Source organism: Panthera leo, chromosome B2, assembly GCF_018350215.1.
Source record: "Panthera leo isolate Ple1 chromosome B2, P.leo_Ple1_pat1.1, whole genome shotgun sequence".
Lineage (NCBI taxonomy): Eukaryota > Metazoa > Chordata > Mammalia > Carnivora > Felidae > Panthera > Panthera leo.
Genome location: NC_056683.1, coordinates 104,511,728 through 104,525,510, shown reverse-complemented (window position 1 = coordinate 104,525,510; position 13,783 = coordinate 104,511,728).

Here is a 13,783-nt window from a genome sequence, read left to right as displayed (position 1 = left end):
AATATCATTCAACACTTCCTGTTATTATTCTCCTGAAATAGGCCACCATTTGCAAACTTTTCATACCACTATATCACAGGGAGAGAGCGAGGTCCTGGGGTTGGCTCTTCAGAATCAGTTTTGTGTTCTCTTTTTCAGGGGCTCACACTCTATCCAGTCAGTTTGTGGTTAAATAGAATGGCCATAAAGGATAAATATCTAAGTTCTATTCAAATTCCCTCTATATATACCTGTGTTATTGGTCTTAAATGCTGCTACTCTTCTATTGTTAATGCTTCCTCAATAACAGAAATGATTGCTGGAAGTTCCATAATATCTTAGAGTCTAAACTCTCATTTATCACCAGATGATGTATGGAAGTGTTGAATTATTATATTGTACACCTGAAACTAATATAGCACTATATGTTATCTAACTGGAATTAAAATAAAAACTTAAAAAAATAAGTAAAAATTTAAAAGATAAATAAATCAACTCTCATTCATTTTGTGGTTCCAGTATGGTGGCATTAAACACTTTAAACCCATATTTAAAGCATTTAAAACACTGAACCAAAAAAAAAGCCTCAAAACTAGCTGAGGATACCAAAGAGTAAGCAAATCAGGCATTTTGTGTAGGGGAGACAAAAGTTGAGGAAGTGGTCAGGAAGAGAGGGGATAAATTTTTATGTTTTTTGTTTGTTTTTGTTTTTGCCCCATTTGTCCCCGGAGACGGCCACAATTGCAGAACAGTAATGTTGACTAAAAGTGCAGATTTTTCATTTCCAGATGGCACTAGTAAGCGCAGCTTAATTTACTCAGTTAGGTTGAAAGAGGGCTGTAGTGTTGTTTCGTGATCAAAAGAAATATTTAAATTTAACATAATGCATACTCACTAGAACAGACAGTCTGAGGAATACACACTGTGCTTGACAAAAGGGACTACATTTTAAAAAATGGTAATAATATATGTGTATCATATGATAATTCAGAATAAAATTCATATCAATATCACTCCTCCCTTTCACAACCCTTTCAGATAAGTAGGGAATGTACTTCTTTTCCCTTGTTTTTCATCATAAAATATATGGAACAATTTAAATAAAAGAAATTCCTCTTGATGTGAGGAAGCTGAAGGGATTCCATAAAGAAAGGTGCCATCATGAAGAAGGATCCATACATGCTTCTAGAATGGTATGCCATCACTGGATCTGGATCCCTGGGTTTAGCCTCACAGCTAGGCTCCTTTATAAAGACATGCAGGGGAACAATTTGGCTCCATTAGAATGGGATGACAGCTGCCACCAAGACTTCAAAGAAATCAAAGAAAAATTAAGTACTGCTCTTGTTCTAGAACTTTGTTTTTTCCAAGTTTTTATATAAATTCCAGTTGGTTCACATACAGTGTATGTGAGTTTCACATGTAAAATTTAGTGTTTCATCAGTCACATACAACACCCTGTGCTCTCACTACTAGTGCACCCTTTAAGACCCATCACCCATTTAACACTTTCCCTTGCACACCTCCCCTCCAGTAAACATCAGTTTGTTCTCTATACTTAAAAGTCTGTGTCCCAGTTGGCCTCTCTCTTTTCATCCCTCTATTTTCATCTATTTTGTTTCTTAAATTCTACATATGTAGGGCACTTGGGTGGTTCAGTCAGTTAGGTGCCCAACTCTTTGTTTTCAGCTCAGATCATGATCTCACTGTTTGTGAGTTCAAGCCCCATGTCTGGCTCTGCACTGAGAGTGCAGAAAAATAACTAAACACAAAAAATTAAGCTCTAAATATGTGTGAAATCATTTGGAATTTGTCTTTCTCTGATTGGCTTATGTGGCTTAGCATTATGCTCTTTAGCTGTATTTACATGGTTGCAAATGGCAAAATTTCATTCGTTATTATGGCTGAGTAGCATTCTATTGTATGTCTATACATACATTCTTTATCCATTCATCAGTCAATGGACAATTGGACTATTTTCATAGATGGTTATTGTTGATAATGCTGCTATAAATAGCAGGGTGCATTTGTCCCTTCCAATCAGTACTTTTGTCTCCTTTGCATAAATACCTAGTAGTGTGATAGATCTATCATAGGGTAGTACTATTTTTAACTTTCTCCTGAACCTCCGCACTGATTTCCACAGTGGCTTTGCCACTTTTCATTCCAACCAACAGTGGAAAAGGGTTTCCCTCTCTCCTCATCCTCACAACATGTGTTGATTCCTGTGTTGTTATTTTTAGCCATTCTGACTGATGTGAGGTGACACGTCATTGTAGTTTTGATCTGCATTACCCTGATGATGAGTGATGTTGAACAACTCTTCATGTGTCAGTAGGTCATCTGTGAGGTTTAGAAAAAAGTCTATGCCTGTCTTCTGCCCTTTTTCTAACTGGATTATTTGTGTTTTTGAGTGTTGAGTTGTGTAAGTTCTTTACACATTTTGGATACTAACCATTTATCAGGTATGTCATTTGCAAATATCTTCTCTCATTGTGAAGGTTACCTTTGAATTTTGTTGATTATTTCCTTGGCTGTTCAGAAGAATTTTATCTTGATGAAGTCCCAATAGTTTATTTTTGCTCTCTTTTTTTCCTTGCCTCAGGAAAAAATAACATATCTAGTAAGAAGTTGCCTCAGTCAATGTTACTTTACCCTATACATAGGGCATAGAACAGGAATCACTTGGGTGTCCTAGCCCAAAAGCTGGGCTCTGTTCTCAGTCAAGTAGTCTCCTTCTCCAAACAGCTAGACCCAGTAGCAGAGGGTGGGTGGCCAGGATGTTTGCAAGAAAAAGCTACAACTGCCTTGCTAGTTGAAGAAGCTAATACACTTATTCTAGGACAGCATCTGGATATAATGACCCCACATGAAGTTCAATGAGTTTTAGAGGCCAAAGGACATCAATGGCTAACTGGAGGGAGATTGTGAAAATATCAGGCCATCCTCCTTGACACCCCTGATGTAACTCTTGGGGTGTGGCAAGACTTGAACCAAGCTACTCTACTGCTTGATAAAGACAATAAAGACCTTTTAGTTCACTCTTTAAGGACATTATAAAACAAGTCTACTCAAGTAGGCCTCTTTGAAAGAATAAACCTCTGTATAATCCAGAGGCTGAATGATTTACAGATAGAAGCAGTTGTATGCATGAAGAAATAAGGAAAGCTTGATATGCTCTTGTCAGTCTGTAGGATGTGATCAAGGTCAAACTGCCTCCCCATACTTTGTCACAAGAGGCTGGGCTGCTTTAATTTAACCACTATAATTAGGTAAAGAGTTAATGTTCAATATATATATATATATATATATACTGATTCTAAATATGGCCTATTAATACTCTATGCCCATTAGCCTTCTGGAAATATTGTCTTTGTTTCTGTTCCTACTCCAACTGGCTTGTTTTTTACAAATAATAATTACAACAGGAATCTTCCTTTGCTGTAGATGCTATTGTTGCTGCGCGGCTTCCAAATCTAAATATCCTATTCCTGTGAGGAGGCCTCATATATTCTTCTAAGACCGACAACTTATAAATAGGAGACTTTCATTTAATCAGATGGGTTGGGATTTTTATGCCTCCAATAGACAGAGTCTACAACCCCTTTCAGCTTGAAGAAGTTACAGAAGATGATGCCTTCACCTCCAACCCCCTCTATAAGAATGAGGAGGATAAAAATCTCATAGCAGGGAGATGAAGTAGGGAAATGAAGGGTCTTCAGTTTAGAAAGCCTCCATCTCTATTTTTTTTCTGTTAGACCCCATTTACTCATCTTCTGTATTTTGCTCTGAATATGCCAAACAAGCCATGTTCCCACTTCCAGGGGGAAGCGAAAAAGTTTATCATTCTCTGAGTTTTGTACTAGGCCCCAAACACCTAATAACACCCAAGAAGAGCCACATCTTGAACACGTTCCAGTACATCAATTTCAAACAAACCTCAGCTGACACTGGCCGCAACATTCCTGCCTTTGGTACTTTATGCAACAATACCTACGGTTCACCTGACACTCGCCTTCGATTGATTGAATTCCTGAAAGAACGTGAGCCCTATGTCCTTTTCTAATATAAACTCCTAACCCCAAAGAAAGAGGAGACTCATTCTCCTCTCCTTTCTGAGTCTCCCAGGCCCTCCAACTGTTTTCTCCGTCTGTAACTTATGCTACTCAGGAAATTCTGTTTCCACATTCTCTAGTTCAGATTGGAATTCAATCCTGCATGAAGCCAAGGGCTGGTTCTGTGGGACCTTCCACTGGGTTCTCTGACCCTGCCTGCGTCAATCTCACTTATTCCAGCACAGACCCTGATGTTCGTTGGATATTGCTAACATTTAATATTTCTAAAGTATGATTGTAGGAAAAGTCATTAATTACATTATCATACTTTATTCTCCTACCACTCAGTAAAAGGCTTCCACTCCATGACCCTGCCGTATGTGCCAAAAAGAAAAAAAAGGATTATTTTCTGTTTTCTATAACCAGTCTCTTCTTATCCTTCAATCCTCCTTTTCACTATCAAAATACATAAATAAATAAACATATGGATTAAAATTCACTTGTCTCCTCCAGTGTGAAATCACTAACTTGAGGTAAAAATAATTTTAAAATCACTGTTAGAGCTATTACTTTCCTCCCACAGATCTTCCCTCTTATTCCTCTTTCTCAAAAGGGCGTCTGACAAAGAAGCTAAGTGTCCACATGTCAGTGGAGGAAGATTCTCCCAGTCTAGCCCATGATCGGCCTTCTTGGGCATTGCAGGCCTCCACTAACACGTCTCTCATAACAGTGTAGTGTGCAGTACAGGTGTCTGTTGTCTGACATTGGCCACTCCTGCTCGTGACCATGAATCTCCTTCTGCCTAAGGTCTCAGGTTTCTGTGACCCAGAAGCCTCCTTATTGTCACCCCGGGTCTCTTCTTGTCAGTAGATTCCTTTAGTGCTTCTTCATCCTTTACAGGACGTTGCGGAGCTTCCTTTATCTTAGGAAAACAGTTCTCAGCTCCATAATTTCCCTCCCCTGTTTGGTTGTTTATTTCCCCTATTTTTTCACAACACTCCTTCTTCAAATTGAGGAGTAATTTGCATACTAAAGATTCATGCATGTTAAGTGTGTAGATGATGGATTTTGTGAAATTTATATATTTTCCTCAATCCAGAAAGTTTACAAGTTACCTGTCAAGTAAATCTCCCATCCGTCAGAGGCAAGTATTGCTTTGATTTTCTTACTCAAATTATCTATAGTTAAACATAGTAGGTTGAGATTCATTCATATTTCCTGTGTACCAGTGGTTCAATCCTTTTGATTACTGACTAGTATTTTTTTTTTCTATAAGCATAATACAATTTGTCCTTTTACCAGTTGATGGACACTTAAGTGGTTTCCTATTTGGGACAATTACAAATAAAGATGCTATGAGTATTCTTGTACAAGATTATTTTTGGATATACATGTTTTTAATCTCTTGCATAATACCTAGGAATAAAAGAACTAGGTCATAGAGTAAATGTATCATTCACTTCATTGTTTACATTTCTTGAATCTTACTTTACAAGAAATTTGAGTTCTCCGAAGTACTCAGACCATTTTACACTCCCAGGAGCAGTGTGAAAGATTTCCATTTGCTCCACATGCTTACCAACACTGAGACATTTTGGTGCATTTTTTAAAAAATTTTAGACATTCTAGTGCATTTAAGGTACTGCCTTGTGATTTCCTTTTTACTTAAGATAATTGTAATACCTTTATATTCCTGAGATAAAAATCTTAGGCAACATGAAAAAAAACTACACGTGATTAAAAAAAACTAATATATTTCCCTAATTATAAAGAATTATATGTAACAAAATAAAATAATGTGTATGTAAATATGAAACAAACAGGTATTATACCACTACAAAGCATAATAAGTAGCCAAATCTTGCCTCTATGAGCAGAATCACCACAAATGCAACTACTACGTATGCATACAGGAGACACATTGCCTTTGTAATTCATGTATATAAAGCATTGTTATCAGCAATGTTATTTTTTTTTAATTGTAAGTGTCTTGATAAATTTCTGAACACAACAAAATAGGATAGAATCATTTTTCAAGTACATGGTAAATACATGTAAGTGGTTATAAAAATGGCTAAAAAATTTTGAGTTGGTACACCAAATGGAATCAAGGAAACAATAAGATACTTATCCCAAATTTTCAGAGCTATGAATATCTACAGTAACATCAGAAATCTGTGCAGGATTCAGAAATGTTCTCGGGTTGGGGAACGATCATTACAACAGAAAATGTCTAGGACCCTTGGTGCCTTCCTACCCTGATATATTGTGACAAAGAAAAATGTTCCTGCATATTTCCAGACACCACCCAGAACCAGTTCCCTGGCACCACTTGGGGCAGGTGGGCAGCCAGGGGCCCCAGCTGCACACATATTCCACCAAACTCTGCCCTCAGCCAGTTCTGCCCTAGTGCTGTTCTTTCATTGGGTCCCCAAGCTGCTTTAATTGAAATCATTTCATAAATATTTTACTTTGGGTTCTGCCAGGACACAGACTAAGATTGGCATGCGGGCTGAGAACTGCCCTCAGAAACAATGCCTGTGAGAGAGTGAAAACAGATGCTCTGGGCAGAGGGAGAAGTTGAACTGCAATGCAATAGCAACAAAACCCACAAGCGATCACACAGGGAGCTAAGGAGCTGGGCTGCCCTTCAAATTGTTTTAACTTGAAGCAGTTTTGCCGCTACAGATGCAAATGCAAATAAAATTTGTGCAACTGCAGATGAAGGAGGTGTAATCTGCACTGAAAACTGCTTTGTTTTTTTCATGGGCCAATATTTTTGATGAAATAATGGCAGAAGGAAGATGGAGGAGTATTTGTCTTCGTCCAATCAGGCTGTTAACACAAGGCTGCACAGACTGGGTGGGTTATAAACAGCAGACACTTATTTCTCATAGTTCTGAGGCTGAGAAGTCCAAGATAATGACACCAGCAGATCCGTGTCTGGAAAGAATCCCTTTCCTTCATGGTCTTCTCACTTTGACTTCATGTGGCCGAAGTGGCAAGGGAGCTCAAGGCCATTTTTGCAAGGGCACTAATCCCAATTATCACCTCTCAAAAGCCCACCTCCTAGCATCATCACCTTGGGGGTTAGGAAATCAATGTATAAGTTTCTGGGGGGAGACAAACATTCAGGCCATGGAATACACTTGCTCCTATAATTTCATAGTGTGGCAGGGGAAAAGGTAGAGTAGGAAACATGGGGAGATTAGTTGACAAAGCCCTGTGAACAACTTCAGTGGTAACGCACCAATTTGACCATGTTTATTGTCCTTTTTGAATACATTTGTCATGTTCACAAAGTTTTGTATTCCCTACCATATAGATGAGGAAATTCACAATCAGAGATTAACTGAATGATTGGAAACATTTAGTAAGAGAGCCTGTTATTCCAAGTCTCACCCTGCCAGAACCTTCTCATATATTTTCATATTACACAAGATATTAATATTCAGTGGTAAACCAAAATATTAAGTACCGATTATTAAATGTTCACTTTTCCACTTGTGTTCAAGCTCTGAGGCTGCCTCCACATGTGCTGTTTCATTATCAAAGGAGCAGCAATGTCAGAGAGAAATCCCAAGCTCCTTTCATAAAAACCACATGGGAATAGGGATACTTTCTGTCTCAAAAGAATCTCATGAGATTAGTTGATGACAGCAAGGGAAAGGATGGAAAGTAATGTATATCTTTGAGAATGTGCCTAACACTTTCCTTGAATGTTATGTTCAGGGCCTTAGCATCAATATTTACCTTTTAAAGCAAACACCTTTTGTAGTAGATCCTAATGTTTTCAGGGTCTTTACACAAATAGAGATGGATTTATCTGACCTTTGAAAACAAAATTTAAATGTCAGAAGATACTTCCAAATTCATATCAAAAAGTTCTTTCAAAAACATTATCCCAAGTGTATAGGTGGAAAATATCCCAGATCCATACTTTCTAAAGAGTCAGAGTAACACAAGAATCAATCTATTAAAGATACCACCAAATCTGGATATTAATCATTTTATTTTAGTGATTATATAGCATTCAGATATGTTTGGGTTGGTATTGTCCAACCGATTGCCTATTATTTAACATCTTGGACATGTGGCACTAGGTCACATCCTAGTAATTTCCAGGCCTTTAATTGCTTTAGTGTAACTATGTGCTGGGGCCATAATATGACTTCTTTCTCTTTGTTCCCTGAGCACCTTCATATACACAAAGAAGCCTTCCCTTACCTAAAACTCCACATGGTTCCACTTCAAGGCCTTTCTCCCCAATATTCTTAGGATGGAGGCAGTGAACCATGAGAGCCTTTTGAAACTCAGGGACTATGGTAAGCGAGTGAGGCATTAAGCTTCGGTGCATAATTTAAGGAGGCAGCCAATTCAGTTATTAAGAAAAATAATATTTTAGGGGCATCTGAATGACTGAGTTAAGCCTCTGATTCTTGGTTTAGGCTCAGGTCATGATCTTGCGGTTCTTGAGTTAGAGCCCCACATCAGGCTCTGTGCTGACATCCTGCTTGGGATTCTGTCTCCCTCTCTCTTTGCTCCTCCCTCACTCTCTCTGTCTCTCTCTCAAAAATAAATAAACATTTTTAAAAATGCCATAAGAAAAAGATAAATAATATTTTAAAACCAGAAGTGAAAAATTATATTAAGGTAAAATCTATGATAAGTGAAATATCCAAAACGAAAAAAGATGTTTTTAACGTTTATTTATTTTTGAGAGAGAGAGACAGGGTTAGCAGGGGAGGAGCAGAGAGAAGGAGACACAGAATTGGAAGCAGGCTCCAGGCTCTGAGTTGTCAGCACAGAGCCCAGCGTGGGGCTGAAACCCACGAACCGTGAGATCATGACCCAAGCTCAAACTGATAGCTTACTGGACTGAGCCACCTGAAATATCCAAATTTTAAGATACAACTGATTTTTCCTTTTTCTTCAGGTGTCAAATGGATCAGTACAGCACTGTTATTTAAAATTTTAATTTCAAGTTCCTCTACAATATCCTTGAAACTTTTCCAGCCTTTCTCCATTTTTATTAATGAAGGGTGCCCTAAATTGTGCATTCCCAAAGCACCTCATGCCTTTTTTTCCCCCACGTGCTTTGCCCAGACAAGGCGACATGAAACAAAAGTCTGTAAGCTTCACCTATACCTTTTTGACAGCATTCTATGTCTCTGTTACCTTCTTACCCTGACATACCCTAGAGTAGCATCAAGCTAATATCACCCCCTTTACGTATTTATATGGACTAGTACTCCATTGTACCAATTGTGGAAAACTTTCCTTACTGTGCTAGAACTCAATGGTCTCTAAAAATTACTCCCTACATCACTGGAAGTGTCTGACTCATTTTGATATATATTCGTACAATATCTACCTTTGCCGCCCAATATGTATGTTCTCTAAAGGGCAAACAATACAAGCTACTTGAGGTGGTTTACCTACTTTATGTTGCAAAACAAACAATGGGCCAGCACATAAATATTGAAAATGCACACTTTCCTTTTTCCTGGATTCCAAGAATGCATCTCTTTGCTTCTTGGCACATATATTTGGAGTTGTGACAGTATAGTCAATGAACTCATCCTTTGCATTCGTAAGAAATATTATTGATCATTCTTCCTGGTTTTACCTCAACTAGGGAATGTTCATGTAACCTTTTAAGTGAATTTGCCTTTGATCAGTATTTATCCACTTTTTTCCTAAAACATCCTTACTGGACCAAAAATATGAAGTAACACAGAATGTAGAGGCATTATTTCAAGCTGCAGATGGCAAACATATAATGCTACTACAAGAATAAACCTCAATGTTCAGAGAAGACAAATGAATGGAGGCAGAATGTAGCTTATTGTGTGCCTGGGTCTGGAGCACAAAAACAGAAATTAACTGCTCAAGGACACAAGGGACTTTGGGAAGTTGACAGACTTGTCCTAAAACTGAATTGTGGTGATGGTTGCACGCTAAATTACTAAGCATTAGTATGTCATACACTTAAAAGGGGTTAATTTTATGGTATATAAATAGTCCTTCCACAAAGCTGTCAAAAAAAGAACTTAAAGTGAGCTTATCTGATATGCAACTCAGAACATAAAACCATTGGTTACTGTTCCTATGGTCCTTATATCAAGTCAAGATTTGAAAGTAAATTACCCTCTTGACTTTTACCCCCAAATGCAGGTAGAGAGTCTACTTCAGCTCTAGATTCTCACTAACAAAAATGTGCATGATAGCCTGCAGTTCTCTTACAAACCTTTGACTTCTTAAGAGATGCTCCTTTTCTTCTATTTCCCTCCCATACGCTTCAAAGGAAGTTAAAATCAATTAATTGGATACAGGGTTGAAGAATAACTATCAATCTCATAAAAAGAAGAAACTTCAGTTGGCTCTATTCTCAAGTGCAATGCGCACTTCCATCTGAAAGAAATCACCGAATATCAATAAAGAGATCAAAGCAGTGCTTTTTCTAAACACAAAGACAAGTACAATCAGAGCTGTTATATTTACTAGGCCTTTATCACTTCTCATCTTCTGTCTCCTCTTTAAAATTAATTTGTTTATTATCAGGTAGAATAAATTGTCAGTGTTCACAAACCATATAGGTACATCACAATGAATCTATAAAGTGAACACCAATGCAATCATCAATCAAGGAAAATAAATAACAATAATTCTTGGCATTCTGGGTCCACAATGTTGATTTTATTTCACTCAGACAGTGACACTATTTTATCTTTTCAAACTGCATGCATCTAGCTGCTGTTCAGATACTATAATGCACATTATATTTCATCATAAATATTTTTTATGGTTAGAAAGGTAATCTTATTCAGGAAATCAGTATCAGTATAGAGAACACATATGCCATAAAAACAACCTGTTCTTAAATTAAACTTAATAACTGTCCTCTGTAGTCTGGGGGCATCAAAACATATTTCAGAGTATCCAAAATAAAAAGATGAGAAAATTCTAAGGAAATTAATTTGAGAAGAAGTCACCAGATCACTGATTAAATTTTTAGAAATTAACTCATGTAATAATATCATAGAAAGATAGAGACATAGTGACAGAAACACACACACACACACACACACACACACACACACCAGATTTCCATGCAGATACATACATGGAAACCATAGATAAGTATCACTTGAAGTGTGGTTCTAGGGTGCCCACAAAGCTTTTGGGCCTTCCTGAAACTTTGCAAAATCTGAAGTTCTATGCAGTAAGGCCTTGACATCTATATTTTCACACACAAACCAGGCTTTTTACATATGCTGAATGTCCAAAAAATTGGCATTATAGTGTTGTGTATCTTATTTGAAATAAAACTTTTGCCTGAACTCAGGGATGATCATTAAAGAAAAGAAAATTTGGAGATGGATCCTTGAAAAAGGCAGTAGAAATATGTTCTTCATGTAGACAGAAACATCACTGTATATTGTAAAATAACAGCCTGTTGATCGACTGAGCTAAAATGAAAATTGTTCACTGATTACCTAGAGAAACCTCAGTTTGCCCACTGATGAATTGAAGTTGGTAATTTTATCTCTTTTCCTAGACCCCATGATAGTTCAAAAATATAATGTGTAAAAGAGCTTTTATGGTAATAAGAGAAATGGAGCACAGCAGGATTAAGTGGTTCAGCAGAATGGTTTATAAGACACAGTATTTCCAGGAATCGGGAATCATTGATACAACACCTGTGCCATCAACAATGTCTTGTACCAAGACTACTTAATATACATCAGACCCATGTTGCCCCGCGGATATATTTGAGGGTGAAAGTACCAAGAGCGAAATTCCTAACACAAAGTGTAAGTTGACATTTCAGCTACAACTGAAACAGTAAACCACAACAACTTGTCAATATTGGCAGGAAACCACCAAAACTGGTCAAATCGTTGTGAAGACACTGGATGAGACTTCTCCTAAGTAGGATGGAGTAGGTCATAAAGGCCTATGCTCCCCTGGCTAAAATTAGTTTAAAAAACAACTAAAGTACAATTATATTTTAAACACCTTAGATCTCTGGAACCAGGAAGAACTAGGTAAACTAAAATTCCAGACAGGAAAGAGCCCTTTCTTGGTAAGCATGCAGGTTTTCTTTTCTGGGCACATTTGATAATTATGGGCTTAGGCCAGATTTTGTAACTTTGGGCAGGAGAATAAGGAACTAAAATTCATACCACTGAAGAGAAGGGCTAAATACTTTCATTTCTAAGGACTAAGGAGAAACACACCTCCCAGTCTCTCACTGGAATGGGATGAACCAGACACACTTGAGTCATGTTAAACTGAAAACTCAGTTTCAATCAAGCTTAATCCCTAATTGGAAACTAAGAGCTAAGAGAAAGGAATTAAGGATCTTTCATTTCTAGAGTCAGACAGAGCAGGTTTGGATAAGAGTGCTAACACTACCTATTTGCCCAAGGGAAATTTCACTTATTCTCAACATCTCATTTTTTCAGTTATGAAACACCACCAACTTTATAAGGATTTTGTTAATAATAAAGGAGATAATGCATATGTGACTCTAAAGTCAATATCTTGTATAAAGAAGATGTCATATAAATATATTTTTAAGCACAAGGTTTCCTTCACTCTACTACACACAAACTCTTGCTTGAGAATAAATAAGGAGCAAGGAGGACAAAAGGAAATTTTCTCTAAAGATATATATTACGCCCTAACCCCACAGCTATGGAATTATGAGAAAGGCGTTCAGAAAGGCAAGAGGTGGTAGAACAAGAGCAGGTCATGGGAGTGAGAAATCCTCTCTCAATGCAAGAATCAGGGCTTTTTATATCCTTGTTTAAAGTACTGTTTAGGGAAGCAACTGTGGACATTTCTTAAGAAAGATGAAGAGAGCAATGAGCAAAGTGAAATAAAGACACTGAGGTAGCCAGCACCCCCAAGTTGGGCACAAACACACAGAGATACATCTGTGAGTCTACAGAATCTGATCATGGCAGCATCCAAATACTACAGGCTCAGACTGACTGCATTGCTTTCACTCAGTCAGGCTTACAACCAAAAAATCCAGATGATGCTAAAGTCGGCAAAAAACCATGAGCAGCAGTCAGCAGTTAGAAAATGTAACTCAAAATATCCTCCTCTCAATAGCTACAGATACCATCTAGGTCTGTTTAGGATAATCTTCACAGGAAATCAGCAAAGCTTATAAAAGGACCATATATCTTTACCAAAGACCCAAAAGAAAACACAAATAAATGGTGAATGTACGATACCTCTGAATAGGAAGACTCGGTTAGTGGTGATGTCAGTTTTTAAATGACGTTTTAAGAGTAAATAATACTTACCAAAATTCCAACACAACTCTTCATGACAGTTTATTAATTTATGTTAGAAATTATGACATGGTAATGAAAAAGAAAAGTATACCAACAAAAAATATGTCATTTACAGAAGCCCACTCATGTGTATACAATTGTTTGAAACAAGATAATTTTAATCAGAAGGAAAATGATGGCTATTCAAGAAACAGGCCAAGAAATCCTGGGCCTGTTTGTTTGTTACCTGTTAAGAAAAATCGGTAGTTGTCTTACAGCATAAGATAAATATTTAGACTAAATACAGATATGGTTAATGAATACATGAAAATACTTGTGATAGCAACACTCTCACTCTAAGTTAGACACAAATCCTAGAAGCCATAAAATGAAAGATCGACTCATTAGATACCTAAAAATTAAAATGTAAAGTATGTAGAAAGACCATAAGTAGTT